General features: G+C 44.9%; 1 protein-coding gene across 6 annotated transcripts in view; it reads left to right on the top strand.

The window, feature by feature from the left end:
- The first annotated feature begins 13,701 nt into the window (after window positions 1–13,701).
- NRIP1 (nuclear receptor interacting protein 1) overlaps window positions 13,702–15,811 on the top strand; it is a 174,637-nt gene continuing 172,527 nt past the window's right edge. Inside the window, exon 1 of one of the 6 annotated variants that reach the window (XM_074599701.1) lies at window positions 13,702–13,827. The gene's annotated coding sequence lies outside the window, so the exon portion shown is untranslated. Of the gene's footprint in view, window positions 14,093–14,253; window positions 14,358–15,811 lie in introns of those variants that run through there. The other 5 variants (XM_074599655.1, XM_074599647.1, XM_074599692.1 and 2 more) reach the window with 5 other exon arrangements.

Here is a 15,811-nt window from a genome sequence, read left to right as displayed (position 1 = left end):
TACAGATCCACAGTGCATTGCTTGGTCCTATTTAGTTGAGGCCGTGTTGGGGGCTTTTACAATAAATATAGGTCTGGGACAGAAGGCACCAGGACATAGGGGCACTCTGATTTCCACACAGAGCTCCTGTCCCCCAGCTGCCATGACTGCGAGCCTGCGTGGTACAGCAGCTCCCACGCAGCCCGTAAAATGGGATTTTCCTTCTCATGGAAACCGCAGAGTGTGTTCCCAGACCTAATCTGAACATGCAACCAGATACGCTGGGAAGTGCTGCCAGGCTCCGCAATTCAGCTGTTAACAGTGCAGGATCGGTAGTCTACTCCCGATCACTACGACTATGTTACAACAGCAAAACACAGGATAGGAAAAAAAGAGTAGCTCCTCACCAAAATAGCTTCACCAAGGACTGAACATTATGCCAAAGAATAAGGCTCCAGCTTACGGTTAAAAACAAGTTTACCCAGTCATAGGACTGCAGTCCTGTAGCGCCAAAGGAAAATGAGGGGGAAAACGGGGCTTTAAAAAGCTGCTTAAATGCAGTAGTATTTCATATAGTAAGCCTGTAAAGACAAAATTTATCTTGCAACTCTATTTCAGATCCAGAGAGACAGACACTTTGCTTCAGAGGTGCAAGCAGCGTGCAGAACAACAGAATTTACCAGCCTAGGTGCAGCTTAAAACATCAACAAAATCTCTGAAACCTTAGAAATGCAAGAATAGATTCCTTATTTGCCATAAGTTGAATTTCACTTATTTGGTTTAACAGAACTTCCCTTCAAGGAGGATCATCACTGAGGGATATTTTGTAGAGATACTGCAAAAGGGCAGCTGCTTTGTTAACAATTTTATTTTATTTTACCGAGTGATGGAAAAAAGATGGGGACTCTCAATCCCCATCAGGTGTAACAGGGATGGCTGAAGAGGTTATCACTGCCAGCTGCCTGCCCTGTCCCTGTCCCAGAGGCTACTGCCACCGTTGCTAGTTAGCACAGAACAGCCATCACGTCTGCACCTCCGCCACCAGAGTTCGTAACCCAGCATATTAACTTAAATTGCCACTTATGTCACTTTAATTTGCCAGACTTTAATTTGCACAGCAGGAACCGTGGTGCGTCCAGCCCCACGCCATGGCCTCTACTGGGAGACGGGGGGCACCCAGCTGAGAACCCGGCAAAATCCAACACAGATCCCAACTCAGAGTCTTAACTTTCCGATTTTTCAGGGATGTGTTTGTTATACCGTACCTTTACACCAATTATTTATGGGACTGCCTCTGAATGCATCTGCAAAGGTTTGTTACCAGCACTGGCTTTTAATTAGAGCTGGTAGAGAACTTCTACCTCAAAATGTCTTTGGCTGATGACTACCGATGCCTCAAATTTGGAGGTTCCTCCAAAACAGAGCTATAAGCAGGAAAGGGTTAATTAGCCTTCTGAAGAGTAAATGTGTTTTGAGGTGGAGAGCTGGAGGAGAGGAAAGAGATGCGAATTTGTCAAATGGGGTGGATTGGATACATACATTTTTAATTGCTATGATTCAGAAGGGAGGCAACTTTTTATATCATGAAGGATCTTGTAGGAGAGCAGAGCTGCTGCTCGCCCAAATTCAACATTTACCCAAAGCGGAGGGAAACACCGGAATAACCCTCGGTCTCCTGCAGCGTTTCCCTTTGATGGGGCCGAACCCTCGTGGGATGCGGTGCATTTTGTGATGACGCTGTCTGCTGCACGTCCGCCACCTGCGAGGCAGCTGAGCGGCACGCAGAGCCTCCTCACCCCTCCCAGCCCACGCGCCCGCCGGCCTCCCGGGCTTCCCGCCTCTCGCCCTACCAGCCTCCCTTCCTCCGGCATCGGCAGGCACGCTTTGCCATCCCGCCAGCGTCACTGCAGTCCTTTCAATAATGCATGAGCCCTCGTTTTTTACCATTCTTAATCAGATAAAAATTAGATGTTTCCTAGGCACTGCTGTGCGTTCTCCGATGGGACTGCCACAACAGTTCGGTTTGTGTTGAGTTTTGCATGTGAAATTTCGCTGTACGTTCAGGAGTAGGTGCTGTGACTCTCGAGAGCAGCCACCCAATTAGGCACAACAAAGTGTGTAATTTCCATTCTGAGAGTACAGGTAAACCCTTTAATTAAAGGAGTCTTACGTACTTCAGTGGTTCCTTCTGGAACCACAAGATCCTCCTGGGGACACAGATGTCCTGCTCCACTTCTTCTACCTTGTCCTGTTCCTGGACCTCCCCCTTTTCATTAACCTGAGCATGACAGGGCGTTTCTTGGCTCATTCGCATTCAGGGTGTGACCTGACAATTGGGGGTCACTCAAGGACACAGCCGCAGCAACTTCTCTGCGCTTGCCCTGCTGACACCATGGTGGCCAGGATGCAAAAGCTGCGTAGATGAAGCAGAGCTCCTGCCCCTGAGGGCTCGTCGCGCCTGCTGCAATTTGCCTCACAGCAGATCGCTTCCATTCACCTCTCACCCCTTCTCCTTGCTTTTACTGCTCCCAAAAGCAGGTGTCACTCCCCAGACATGCCCCGTGGAGCCCATCTCGCGCACGCCAGGTATGCCCGCTTTCACGTATGGCCGAACCAAAGGTGCAAACAAACAGAGATTTTAATGACATCCTGGGCAGAGCCAATGCAATGGATGTTTGCAGAGCTGGTGCTTCATTTGTGGTCCTGAGATGAGGCTCAAGCCCCTGCTGGCTGCTCTGGGGAGGGGGGTCTCCCCCGCACCATGCTGGGGTCCAGCCCCAGCTGCCCAGGAAACCCGGCTCCCCCCGCGCGCTGCATCACCTTAACAGGCTCCTTCCCTTTGCAGAGCAAGCTGGAGTCATCCTGGGCAATAACACCTCCTTGCAAGAGGCACTCATTCAAGCCTTGAAATAGGACTAACCTGTAGATGCAAAGCTATGGAGCATACCTATTAACGAGAAAGGCAGCAAAAAATATCTATTCAGAAAGGAGACTGATTTTTAATTGTTTTCCCCCTCTAACTGCGTATACCATCTTTTGTTTAGAATACTTGCAACTTGCAAACAATGGCATAAATGAGACTGTGAAGTTATTTTGGCTACTATTAAAAAATTACATTTTTTGTACCACATGAGCTTGTTCTTGGTTTTCTCTTTCCTTTTTCCTCTTTAACACAATTTAGCAATTCTGCTAGTCTGCAGATGGCTATAAAAATTATTCAGGAAAAAAAAAATCTGAGGACTTTTTAACCTTCAAAAAATATTCCAGAACTTTCTTTTGTAGAACTTTTCTGCATATTTAAATGTATTGGCAGGTCCTGTTAATATTCAAATTCCTACTTAAAATAGTAAAAATATTTTGACATATTTCTGAGAGTAGTCAACCCTGTTAGCTTCCACTTAAAGTGCAATTATTCAGGAATATTATAGATCATTATGTGGCTTTGGGGAAAAATCAGTGCGACTTAAGTGCCCATTAGTGAAAGTGAAATGGTAGTAGAACACCTAGGAAAGCACATGTGGTATTCCCATGAATATCAAATTAATTCATTATGATAGCACTGGTAAAGTGTTAAACTATTTCCTCTTTCTTTCGTGGCACAAGATTTGTTTTCCAAGGCTGGAATATAAACACCGTCCGGCAATGTTGTAAGAAAGGGTTTGTCATGGAGAAGTTTATGTAAGAGATGGCCTTGGGTGTCTATATTATGGTGTCAGTGGTGGCTCATTTCTTCTGTCTCCTCTTCCCAGTTAGAAAAACTCCCCTGTGGTGTTTGGATAACAACTTATGCAACGAAGACATTTTCCCTTTCTGAAATAAAGACACAGACCCCAGTAGGAGTCAGGGAAGTGGCTCCCACATTGCAAAGCACATGCCATGCTCTGCCTCTCCCTTTCCTGACCTGGGGAGACAAACAAGGGGCAGCATCCCAAGTGATCCCCCTTGCCCATCCCATATAGCAGCCACTACGGTCACCCCGAGCCATCAGCACACCAGCCCCTGGAGCAGATAATCTTCTGCCCCATCCTGGGCTTTAAACAGGACTCATACAACTGGCTCCAGCCTCTTGTGAGCTGGGGATATTTGATGTATTCCCATGGCACAGTACCACGGCACCTTTATTGCATCAGGTCCTCACGAGCCAGCGGCTGTTCCTCAGATATTTGGAGTTTCTGGCCTGACCTATTCAGGTGCCTGACAGGCAGGGTGCGGGCAGAGGTTACGGCACAGCGGAGTGACCAGGAACGTGACACTTTGTGGCAACTCTCTGGTATATTGTGGCATACCTACACATTATGGTTAGATGAACAAAATGTTTTCTCGTCTGTTTCTCACCCGTTGCGGTTTCAGTTCAGAATCCAGCATGACAATAGGCAAAATCCACATCTCGGGCCAAGGTAGTATATATGTGCCCACAAGGGCCACAGCATGGGAAAGGAATAAAGAAGTTTGGACATTGACAGGCTGTTCTGAGGTGTCACAAGTTGGAGAGAACTGGAAAAGAAAGGACAAGGACCTCCTGACTTGCAACAGATCTCAGGCTTGATCGTCTGCGATGCCTCCTGGTTCCTAATAGATGGAAAAAACACAGTGTGCACCTCCTGTCCTCTGAAGGTACCTTTGTACCTTCTGAAGTTTCCCTTGAAGTCTTCAGATGTGTGAAAATTAAGACATACTTCCCGTCCCACATCACACAGGCAGGACATGCAGTGATGCTTGTCTGAAAGAAAGATGGTTTTCTAGACCTAAGACAGGCATTTGCACTGTGACCGTGATCATTACATGAAGGGAGGGGAATGATTTTGCAAAATACTTTGACCTCCGAGAGTTATTTGCACAACATAGTGTTCGAAATTGACCCAATCGGTAGTTTTCTATGCTGTTTTAATAAATGCTTTTTAACCAAAAGATCAACTTTTTGCATTTCTCCTCAAGTTTCCCAACTCCTGTTACCTAACTTGGGGTTCTATTCAATAACAAACAAACAAATAAATAAATAAATAAAAACAACCGCAAAACCCCCCACCCTGCAATCTTTAAATGTACAATATGATTTCCAAAAAGTTTGCAAAGTAGGATCTTTAATATGAAAGAGACGAGCATGGCTTCCTCACTCACTCTTCAAATGAAGACCATTTGACAAAAAATCTCTACAATCTCCAGTTGAAAGCAAACAAGTTATACAGGAAGCTTATTCAGGAAGTGAGCATCACACTTCAAGGCACCAGGGACGCAGTTGTCACGGTTCATCTCTCATCACAGAAAAGGTCTGCAGACCATCCCTTGCCCTCTGTTTCCCCTTCAGTCCATCACCCTTCACTCAGTGACCCATTTAGCCGTTCAGTTGCTAATCTGCTCCTTTAGGAAATGTTTCCCAGCTGCCAGGGCATTTCACACCTATTACCTGTTGTCACCTCATCTGACATAGATTTAGTCACCCATAAGGTTCCCCAGTCAAGTGACACCCAACTGATTCATCTCTTCAGTGCTGTAATTAAAAGTCTGCCAACGTTGCAGGGGGTTCTGAGTGCCTTTTGTTTAGGATCTACGAGTAATTTCTCCTGCAGGGCCTTCAGAGATTTTCCAATGACAGTGGTCTGCAAGACTAATGTCATTCTGGGGAAAGTGTTCCCGAAAATGATGATACACTTGGGGATTTTTAAACTAGGAATTTTTTCTTCACGGAAATTTAGGAATCAACATGCAGGGGAATTAACCCTGGAGTATGCTTAAGAAAACTTAATTACAGTCACACCAAAGCCAGCATGTCCCAGACCAATAAAACAGAATTAGGAAATAGAGGGGAAAATAGCTACAGCCTAAAACAACAGGTTACACATTTGCTTTTTGCAACGTGACACAAAGCTCTCACAGAATTCCTTTGTCCAGGACAGCTCTGCAGAGACCGAGAATCCACCTTAAAACCACATACAATTCTGAAGAAGCCCACATGCTGAAGAAAAAAATCAAGCACACGGAGCAACCTTTAAGACTTCTTAAAAATAAGTCTAATGAGTTGCTGATGGTACTGTAGAATTAGATGCTTTACTGTTACCTCAATAATTTGTAAGGGTTTTTTGCTGTGTAGTAGAGGAACATAAGAGTAATTACAAATAGAGGAGGAAAATTGATGCCCCAAATGTAAACCACAAGAAGCAATTCTGGTAGCTCTCTTTGATAAATTAAGTCTATATTTTAGGCAGGGAAAATACAGTAGAAACTCATGTATCTAGATTTTAACAATGAATTTCATATGTAGCCACATAAGAAGTCAATCTAAATAAAGCCCATGCTAGCAGCAATATCGCAGATATATTTAAGGACCTTTCTAAAGAGTGTCAAAATGGAAAGTATGAAGATGCAGGACAATGGTGCAAGGAAAGGTCTTGAAACCTACTGATCTTTCTTTCAGGATCTTGGCACAAGGTTAGAAACGCACAAACGAAATTTGCTGGTCACACTGTTAATGTTGAAGTACTGTTAATACAGGTGACTATCAGGGTATCGCATGGAAAGAAATAAATGACAAATGGAGTAATAGAAATTGGATTAAATTCAATTATACCAACCGCAAGGTCACATGCTCAGGGACAAGTAGCAGAAATCTCTTATAAATTGGGAACTTTCAAGCGGAAACCAGCTGAGTACCCTACAGACTTTGATACAGTTATTCTTTCTGCATAAATACAACGCCCTTGTATAACACAATCACGAAAGACAGGAATGCAATCCTAGACTGGACTGGGCAGCCAGAAAGAAAGGAATACAAAACCTCACTTGGAATTCTGGGCATCTGATCATCCATGTTCAGAAAAGATTATTTCAGATGAAACAGACATGGACAATGATTGGGGAAAGAGAATACTCATGAGCAGACTGGAAATAATAATAAAAAAAAATAAAATGCAGAGCAGAGAGATTCTGGAAAAATCCAGGCAAAAATCACACCTACTATTAAACTGGTGATCAATCAGCTTATGAACAGGGTTGTATGATATAATTGTGGTGATAAAGGATTTGAGCATAGGATGCTCACGGGAAAATCCCTAAATTTAATCAGCTGAGCAGGAGAAAAAGAGGTCAAAGAGGAGAAAGAACTCACAGAGATTGCCAAATAGTTTCTGCATGGGTCTTCACTCCGAGGAGAATGGGGAAATACCTATCTTTGGTTTGTGAAGGTGAACTGCTGTCAGAGGAGCGTAAGAAAAAGTGCTGAAACAACTTGACAAATTAAATTGCAATAAATCACTGAGACTGGAGCCTATTCATCTCAAAGTTCTGAAGGAACCAAACAAAATAGCTGAGCTATTAAACATATGTAATTTATCATTAAAAACAGCTACTAGATCAGAGATTTGGAGGGGAGCCAGCAGTATTCCAGATCTATAATTTAAATAGGTACCCTGGGCAAGCCTAAGAAACACCACTGTGGTCCTGATACAACGGGATGGGGGGGAGGAACCCCGTCCGCAGCAGACAGGGTTTCCAGAGAGCTGCCACAGGAAGCACCTCGCGTGAACCACACAGTGAACCCACAACTGGGGAGGTGGGGGGAAGTATTTATCCAGTTTAGATTTGGGGCTGCCTTGTTTTGAAATACACTAGATCAAAGCTGAGGAGGGAAATGTCACCTTTACAGAGATGACAAGCTCCCGGTGTTAGCCCACGGCATCATGTAGCTCCACGCTATGCCGAGGCGCTATGAAGACACTAACGCATGTGTTTTATTTATTGACTTCAATGAGCCTGCTCAACATTAGAGAAACTTTTTCTGTGGTGGTGTTATTTGCTTTGCTGCAGTCCCTTTTATGGATCAGGATCACATTATGCAAAATGTTGTATACACAGGAAGGACAAGCGAATACTATTCAATTATCCAGCGGAGATACGAGGAGCCTGGGCAGGCAGAGGGGGGACTACAAGAAAACAACAGCACAGATCAAGAAGATGAGCAGACACTCCCGTGTACCCACAGCCAATTTTCCCCAGAGCTGTTAAAGAGGGGTTTGAGGAGAGGACTGCAGCTGTGTGCTGCTGCAGCAGCTTTGAGGGCCCCCCAGGCGCAAAGCTTTACCATGCTTATTTGGAAGTTGGAGCACCCTTTAAATGAAGGACGGCAGGACTGGCCAGCAGACAGAAATAATCTTTCCAAGATCAGAGTCCATCACTTTAGTATTGGTTCAACAGAAGTACCATTCTGCACCGAAGATTTTCAGCCCTTTCTGTTTTTCAGAGCCTTTAAACTGAATTTCCTGAGAGGTGCAAACAACGTGTAACAGATTTGAGCCTAATGACAATAGGCTTGCTTTTTGAGTTCTTTTTCACACACCATTTAAGAGCAGTTAATGGAGCACAAGTTAAAAACTACTGTTTTATACGCTCATGCAGGTTAAAGAATGGAATATAGCACTATGGAAAATAATCTGAATTCTGATAACTTGTATATTCTATACATTTGAACATATGCATACCTAGCTTCATGGCCAGATTACAGCTCTTCTGCTCATAGTGGTGAACTCATAAAAGTAGTCTTACCTTAGTCCATTTTTAAACACTTTTTCCAGGAAACCACAGTTCCTTTAAATATACACAGCCTCAAACAGATGCTATCCGAGAAATGTACATTTAAGTAATGTCAGGGAGATATGTTAACCGGCCCATGTTTTACTGCAAACGTGATCATTAGAATTTGAATACAGGACTGGACTTTGGGTAGACTTCTCCTGAAGTCTTATCCTGAATATCTTCTGCAAGAGTTGTATTCAACTGAATGCAAAATAAGAACTGTCAACAAAAAGCCTGACTTTATCCTTCAAGTGTTAGTAATTTCAGAGCTCTCGCCCAAAAAATAAATATACAGGAAGAATTGGAGTTGACAAAAAGTTTAACTGATGGAAATGGACCACACTTGTGCATTTATTATTATACTTAAGTGCCTAGAAATCCAAAATAGACCGTAGTATTTTAAATAAATACTCTCCTGTAGTGGCATCCTGGACCAACAGCTGGGCTGGAAGTCAGAAATATACCCTCATAGCTGCCACTGATCCATTTTCTGAGCTCCAGAGCAAATGCAGGCATTGGCTGCAAAACTGCGCCATGGCCCCCTCAGCTGAGAGTGATGAGAAACCAGAAACCGCTCGCCACAGCTACGCTCACAAACCCCACGACATGGGCACAGTGATGGTGGCGGAAAGGTGTCTTGGTCCCCTTTGCTAACGTCACGGAGGGAGATGGTGTGGCTGCGCTGACAGGAGGTCTCCTGTCACCTGCACGGGATGCACCCCCACCCGCAGGTGCTTCCAAGGCATCCATCCCAGCAGCACAGGGGGACACTCCTACTGCAGGCAGGTCCTCTGCCATCACTGTGCCTCTCTGTCCCTCGCGACCCAGGTTGTCCCCTCCCTTCCCTTCACTTCACTCCTGTGTCTGCAGGTACAGGCTGTTAACCTCCAGGGTTGAGATTCTCCTGCTGGATGCTTCTGGCTTCTTTGGGGGCTTCCAGAAATTGCCTTAACAGACATAACCTACAGGACACCTAAAAGGATAGAGCAAAGGAAAAAGCGTTCCAGTCGCAATTTGATTAGCTTTGTAATGCAACATGTCGCCATTATTTCCATCATCAAAAAAGGCACGAGGCAAAAGTAAGGACAAAGAATTACAGCTGCAGTTCGGGAGATGGGAGATTAGATAAACACCTTTTTCGTTCTAACAGGATCGTACAGTTAATTTCACATAGGTTATTTTGTATATGAGGAAAAAAGGCAAAAATAAAGAATCCCTTATTCCAGTATAAAAGACCCCCAACAACCCATGAAGGTAAAACATCATTTTAAATGTAAATGTAAATGGAATGTTATTCATTGCTCTAGTGCCATGAATGAACTTTTGCTTGAAAGAGAATTTCTCCCCCGACTGCAAGTTCTGCAGTGCTGATAATTCCTGATGCACAGGCGTGTAAGATTCATTGACCTATTTAAATGCATTTCCCTGTTAAGAGGCCCGATTACCCAGGACTGGCCAAACTAGTCCCGCTCGGTATCTAAATGCGACATCGTAGCTCCAGCGTGATTCATTACTATATGATAAGGATGCCAGGAAGTAGCAAACATACAAAGTGGTGAGGGAATGCAAGCGGGAAATATCTGACATTCAGAGAGGGTGCTTGAAGCTGACCTAGTGAATGCTAATGAAGAGCCGGTTTGGACCATTTCCTGCTTATGCTAATAAAAGGGTTGCTTTATCAGAAATGAGCCCGGTTTAAATCCAAGACAAGTGTAGTGCATTAGCATGGCTGAAGAATACAGCCCAAATCCCTTTTGCTTTAAAAAATATAGCGCTATTTTGGAACCAGGTCAGGAGACAAGTCTGTTGTAACTGACTCAGTTATAATTATAGTACAGATCAGGCCCTGACTCCACTGTAATTGTATAGCATGACAGGCTTGTGCATGAACGAAGAGTGGGAGTCTTGGCTAGAGTGAGACAAATTCTAATATCACAAACATAACAGTGAAAATCATAATTACAGATACGCCAGTGTGGATAGGGGATGTAGTGGGCACGGGCCTATTCCCGGTGACCTGGGAGGGACGGACCCGGCTCCGCTCTGCTGCTCGGTGGAGCAGCCGGGCTGCCATCGCTGTGTTTTGCCCAGAGTGAAAATGACTGGTGGGGTGGATATTCCTTGTGGGTCGTTTCCAGCCGATGGTGACACAGGGACGCATCTTTTACTTTACCATGGTGGCGTGATCCCCGAAGGTGGGCAAGTGCCTGCCCCCCAGAGCAAAAGCCAAGGTATTCGCAACAGGGGACCTTTCTTGCTCCTGCAATGCGTGGCAGAGGCAAGGGGTTCCAGTGGATCACACTAGGGTTATACCACACGTCACCATCCTCTCGCGTGCTCTGCTCCCCTACCTCTCCAGCAGCAGAAAAAGGTGCACCTTCCCCTCAGCTGGCGGGTGGCTGCAAAGCCAGCACACACTTTCATCAGCCACCTCTGCAACGCAAAAGGTGACCTACAACAAAGGCATGAGATAGACAGCCAGTGGTGACACTGTTCCCCCCGCTGGGTTCATAAGCCTTCATCTACCAGCGCACTTTGATGCCTCAGGGTTTGGTTCAAAGCAGTCAGGGCACCAAGGAGAGGGCAGATACAAAGAGCCACCAAGAGCAGGTATCTTCAACATCTCACCTCTTGGGCATCCTTGGCACCAAGCACCAGGCTGCAGGGGGGTTCCTTTAGGATTTGGTGGTGATATCAGTGCCTTTTATAGAACGGGGCAGTAGTTAAGTGCTTTGATGGGCTTCAGGGTCCCCCCTTCACAAGTTCAGGGGCCTTCTCAGGTTTATGGATTCACATCTGACCTTTCCCGCTTCCCAGAACAGCATCCTTTAATCACCAAGCTCTAGGCTACAGAAAACAAGTGGGTCCTCCCCACCCTTCCAGTGCTGTGTTTTTTTATATCCTTCCAAAAATGGGTGAGAAAGGGAGTCATGATTACCCATTTTACATTAAACAGTTACTGGAGTTGACATTTGAGCATACAACAAAAAAACAACAGATGGATATTGACAGATGGAGGAGCATGAAGAAACAATGAGACATCTTCAACCACTCTTCTCTGCTTCTGAAACATGTTATTGTTTCCCCTACCATCTCTCTTGACCCCAGCCCCATTTTCAAGTGCCACTCCATATGCTTCCCTTCTTTGCCTCCATATGTCTTAAACATGTAAAAAAAAAAAAAATTAAAAAAAAATGAAAGATCCCACTTCTTCTGGCCCTACTCAGCCATTTTCTCCCCCTGTAAAATCTGCTTTCTGTTCCTTCTCGTCCATAGAAATGTCTTACGGCGTTACCAGCAAAGTCACCGGTGAGCTCTTCCTCCCTTCCGTTTTAGGGTGACTGCACACCCTCCCTTCCTGAAAACCACCTGTTCTCCAGCTTTCAGAAACGCCATACGCTTCTTGTTTTCCTCCATTCCCATGTCATGACACACTTCCACATCTTCAACTACCCTTTACTAACTCAGCGATTTAACTTCTTCATTTCCACTCCGCTTTGCTAACAGCCTGCCTTTACCTCGCCAGCTCAACTTCCTCAATATCCCTCTGCAGAAAGAAAACCACGAAGTTCCTTCTCTTCCTTAATGCTTGCTAAGCTTGCAAATTTACCCTCTGTTTTTAACTTACTGTTTCTTATCCAATGTTTTCCACCGTCGCTCCGTCTTAAAATTCACACAATAGTATTTTTTCCACTATCTCCAACCAACAAATGTGCCAGCAGTTCCTAAGTTATAGATAAGCAATACATTCTTTTTTGGCTCCTGGTATTTTACCTAAGCCCATTTCTATCTTACCTTTCACTTGGATTAAATCCCATTCTTCTTCAAATTCTTTTGCTGACCTTCCTATTAAATCTAAGTTCTTTCCCTCTTGCCTTCATGGACATGCACATCTTAGTGTCTTTCTGTGACAGAAACACTTCGCTACTTTCAAAGATCCCGTCCTGTCTTTTCTTTCCCTATTCTTGGAACTGATCCATTGGCCCAATCCATCTAATTTTTGTTGGCTCGTCTTTGAAAAGAGCTATAAATCCTACCTTCCCAGCTCTCAATGTTAGAAATTACTAATAAAGATTAATGGAGGCATTAGCCAGATGCAAGCAGACTTCACCGCTTGTTTACTTATATTTCATTGTTTATTTGAAAATTTCATTTGTGATTATAAGCCGTGATAAGACCATTGCCTCTTCTGACACACCTCCAAGTACCTGGCACATTTTGAGATGTGTATAAATTACACTCAAAGTGTCATAAAATTGAACTAACGTTTAAAGCTTTGCGAAATTCATCTCCACCAAATTCTGGTGTCTGAATTCAATGCTTCATTTGGAACCTGGCATGCAATATAATTACAGTGAAAGGTGAAATAAAGAAGAGTAGTATGAACATTTCGCATACCTGCTATTCACCATCTGTTCTTCTCTGTGACAGAATGATACAGCTTCTCTTCACAGAGGAGCCTTTGACTCGATGGAAAAGGGAGAATAGCATTTCTTATTACAGACTGCATAAATATTTTTATGTTTAAGAACCAAATAAAACAAAGAAACTTAATATAATTTAGTGGGCTGTGATGATATATTACAGGACTTCTAACTTCAGTAGCATAAATTAGTATGTCATTAGCAGGAACAGGCCCACAAGGCACTAACAATAATCCACCCCCCCCGCTTTTGGAGTCTTTTTATACTTTATCTGGATTATGGGCCCTAAAAGGGTAAGCCACGAGCACTGGAAGTTGTCCTAAAAACATACTGAGGTTTTCACAGAATCAAGGTCCGAACCATTAAAGAAAAAAAAAGGCCCTACAAGATTTACATTAATTCCACAAACATTCGCAAAAGTGAGAGTGAAACACGGCATGGGCACGGGGCATCGTAACGGAGTGACACCTGGGTCGGGTCACGGGGGGAATTTTGCTTCACCTTTACAAGGCGCTTCTCGTATCCCCGTTTACCTTTAACACAGGAGTAAGACACGCGTGACTAACCGGCCCTGCGAAAACTGGTTGCGGGTGTCGTTTCTCCCGCCTTTTTAGAGCGAATTCTCACCGGGGGCACACAGCCCCTTTCCGTCCTCCCGCCCCTGCCACCCCCTGTCCGGGGAGCGGGGCTGTCCCGGCAGCGGCACATCCCCTCTCGCTCCGCCGCCGGCGCCGCCCGCGGACGCTCACAGGTGAAGCGGCCACCCCGGCGCCCCCAGGCCTTGAAAGAACCCCCTAAAAATAATTCAGGGCACGGCAAGGGTTAACTTTTTAGACCCAGACAGTCCCCTGCTGATCCGGTAATGAGTAAGCAATGCAGCTGAATGTCAATAGCGCGGTGTGAACTCGGGTAACCCAGCTGAGCCCGGCGCGGAGGTGGCGGGGGGAAGGGAAGGAGGATAAGGGGGGGGGGGCTGGCGGAGGTAATCAGCTTGACCCCCCCGACCTTCCCCAGGCCGCTCGGGGTCCGGCGGCCCCAAGCCTGTTTGCAGGATGCCGGCTACGTGCTGCTTGCCCGAGTGTGAAAGCCTTTTATAACAACTGGGTCTGAGTCAGCTGTTGGAGGTAACATAATACACCTTCGTCAATAGCTATATGTTGCACAATATACGATGTGGCAGTTCCTTTCTAACTTGGGGAGCCACCCAGTCTTTTTAGGATTTCCAGGAAGAGCCGGTGGCATCTGACCTTCAACTGTTATTAAAAGAAATCAAAGATTGTATAACAGTCTGTCAGAGCGCCGCGTTTCTTAGCGGAGTTGTGTTTCATCAAATGCCTCCACATTTCTGAGCTTCACAGGTTCTTTATTCCTTTACTTGTTTATCCTCTGGTAAGCATTTATTAATAGAGAGACTTATTCCTTTACTGTACTTGTTTATCTTTCAGGGGTTTTGTTTTGTTTTTCAATTTAGAAGCAGAAGGGTCTCCCACGCATTTCACATTTCTGTCTGCGGGTGAAGTCACTGCATGGCTTTGATAGCAATCTTCCAGCTGTCCGTTTTCACCCTGGAATCCCTCCCTTTGGCTGATTTTCTGCATTATCACCATAGTTTTTGACCAAGACTATTAATCCACCTGTCCCTCTGTGAAAGTGGCTAGATCGGTCTGTGTAAACGGGGAGTAAGATGGTATGAACTGTAAGTCTGCTATTAATCCCGTTAATAAGGGATTAAAGTGAAGCCCTGTGAGTAGGAAAGGCTGATTTAATTGTTTGGGACTATAACTTAGCTCTCCCTTATGAAAGCAATGTTTGCCGTGCATCGCGTTTTGTGATTTGCATATTTGGTCTCTGAGGAAATCAAGGTTAAATATAGCAAGGAGATTCTGCTGGCTTAAACTGGTAGCACAACTATGCTTCTTCAGCCTGACAGTCCCTTGGATAGCAGAAGAAGGAACCTTGTCTGTTCTTGCCCGGCAGTAACTGCATCCTATAACATGACTTATATTGTTACCTTACGCTTTGCCTCTGACCTTTACGTGCACTTTGCTTTATGTACCAGATAGGCTGCATGCCTTATTTTAGAAGGAAAGAAGCAGCAGAGGAACTGGACAGAAATAAATACCTTGCCACTGCTATTTTCAGTAAAAGACTTACAAAAGCAGCAGCAACGGAAAGCTGAACAGCACCATATATTCCCTGTGCAAGGCTATCATATAGAGCAACATCAATCTCATTAAAAAAAAAAAAAGAAAAAAGTTGATACCGTCTCTGTGTTAGAGCTTAGCATTCTGCTTCCTCCTCAGCCTTAAGAGAAGGCCTATAAATTATTAATACTAACATCAGTGTGAGACAACAGATGGTAAAGATTACTTGGAAAAAGTCTTCACATTAACATATTACGGCCCTAGTTTCACAGCACGTTGGGACTGCTTCCTGCTGCTGCCAGCCAACCTGGCCCTGGGAGAAACCTCCCAGCAGAGGGGAATCCTTGGGCAGCAGCAGAAAGGTCCTGCCCTGGTTCAGCTGCACAGACGCATAGACGTGGCCACCACCGCAGCGAGGGGCGGTCGTGTGTTACGGCACCCCTCCGTCACCGCACCGGCACCGTGAGGGTCCTGGCATCTGCTACGCCAGGGACGTGGCCAACAAAGAATGAGCTCGGGGTTAGGAAAACCTTCAGGTAGCTAAAAAATGTGTTCCTTTCTGAGATGCTTGCAGGTGGGATCAGTTGGCTTGCATGCTCTGAAAAACAAGAAATAAGCATTTATCAGTTTTGAACGCTTCTTGAGCCCATGTTGATACGAGACCCAAAGAATTCACTGATATACATGTGCGTTATCCAA

This window comes from Larus michahellis, chromosome 1 (genome assembly GCF_964199755.1).
Source record: "Larus michahellis chromosome 1, bLarMic1.1, whole genome shotgun sequence".
Lineage (NCBI taxonomy): Eukaryota > Metazoa > Chordata > Aves > Charadriiformes > Laridae > Larus > Larus michahellis.
This window is presented reverse-complemented; position numbering and strand designations above follow the sequence as displayed.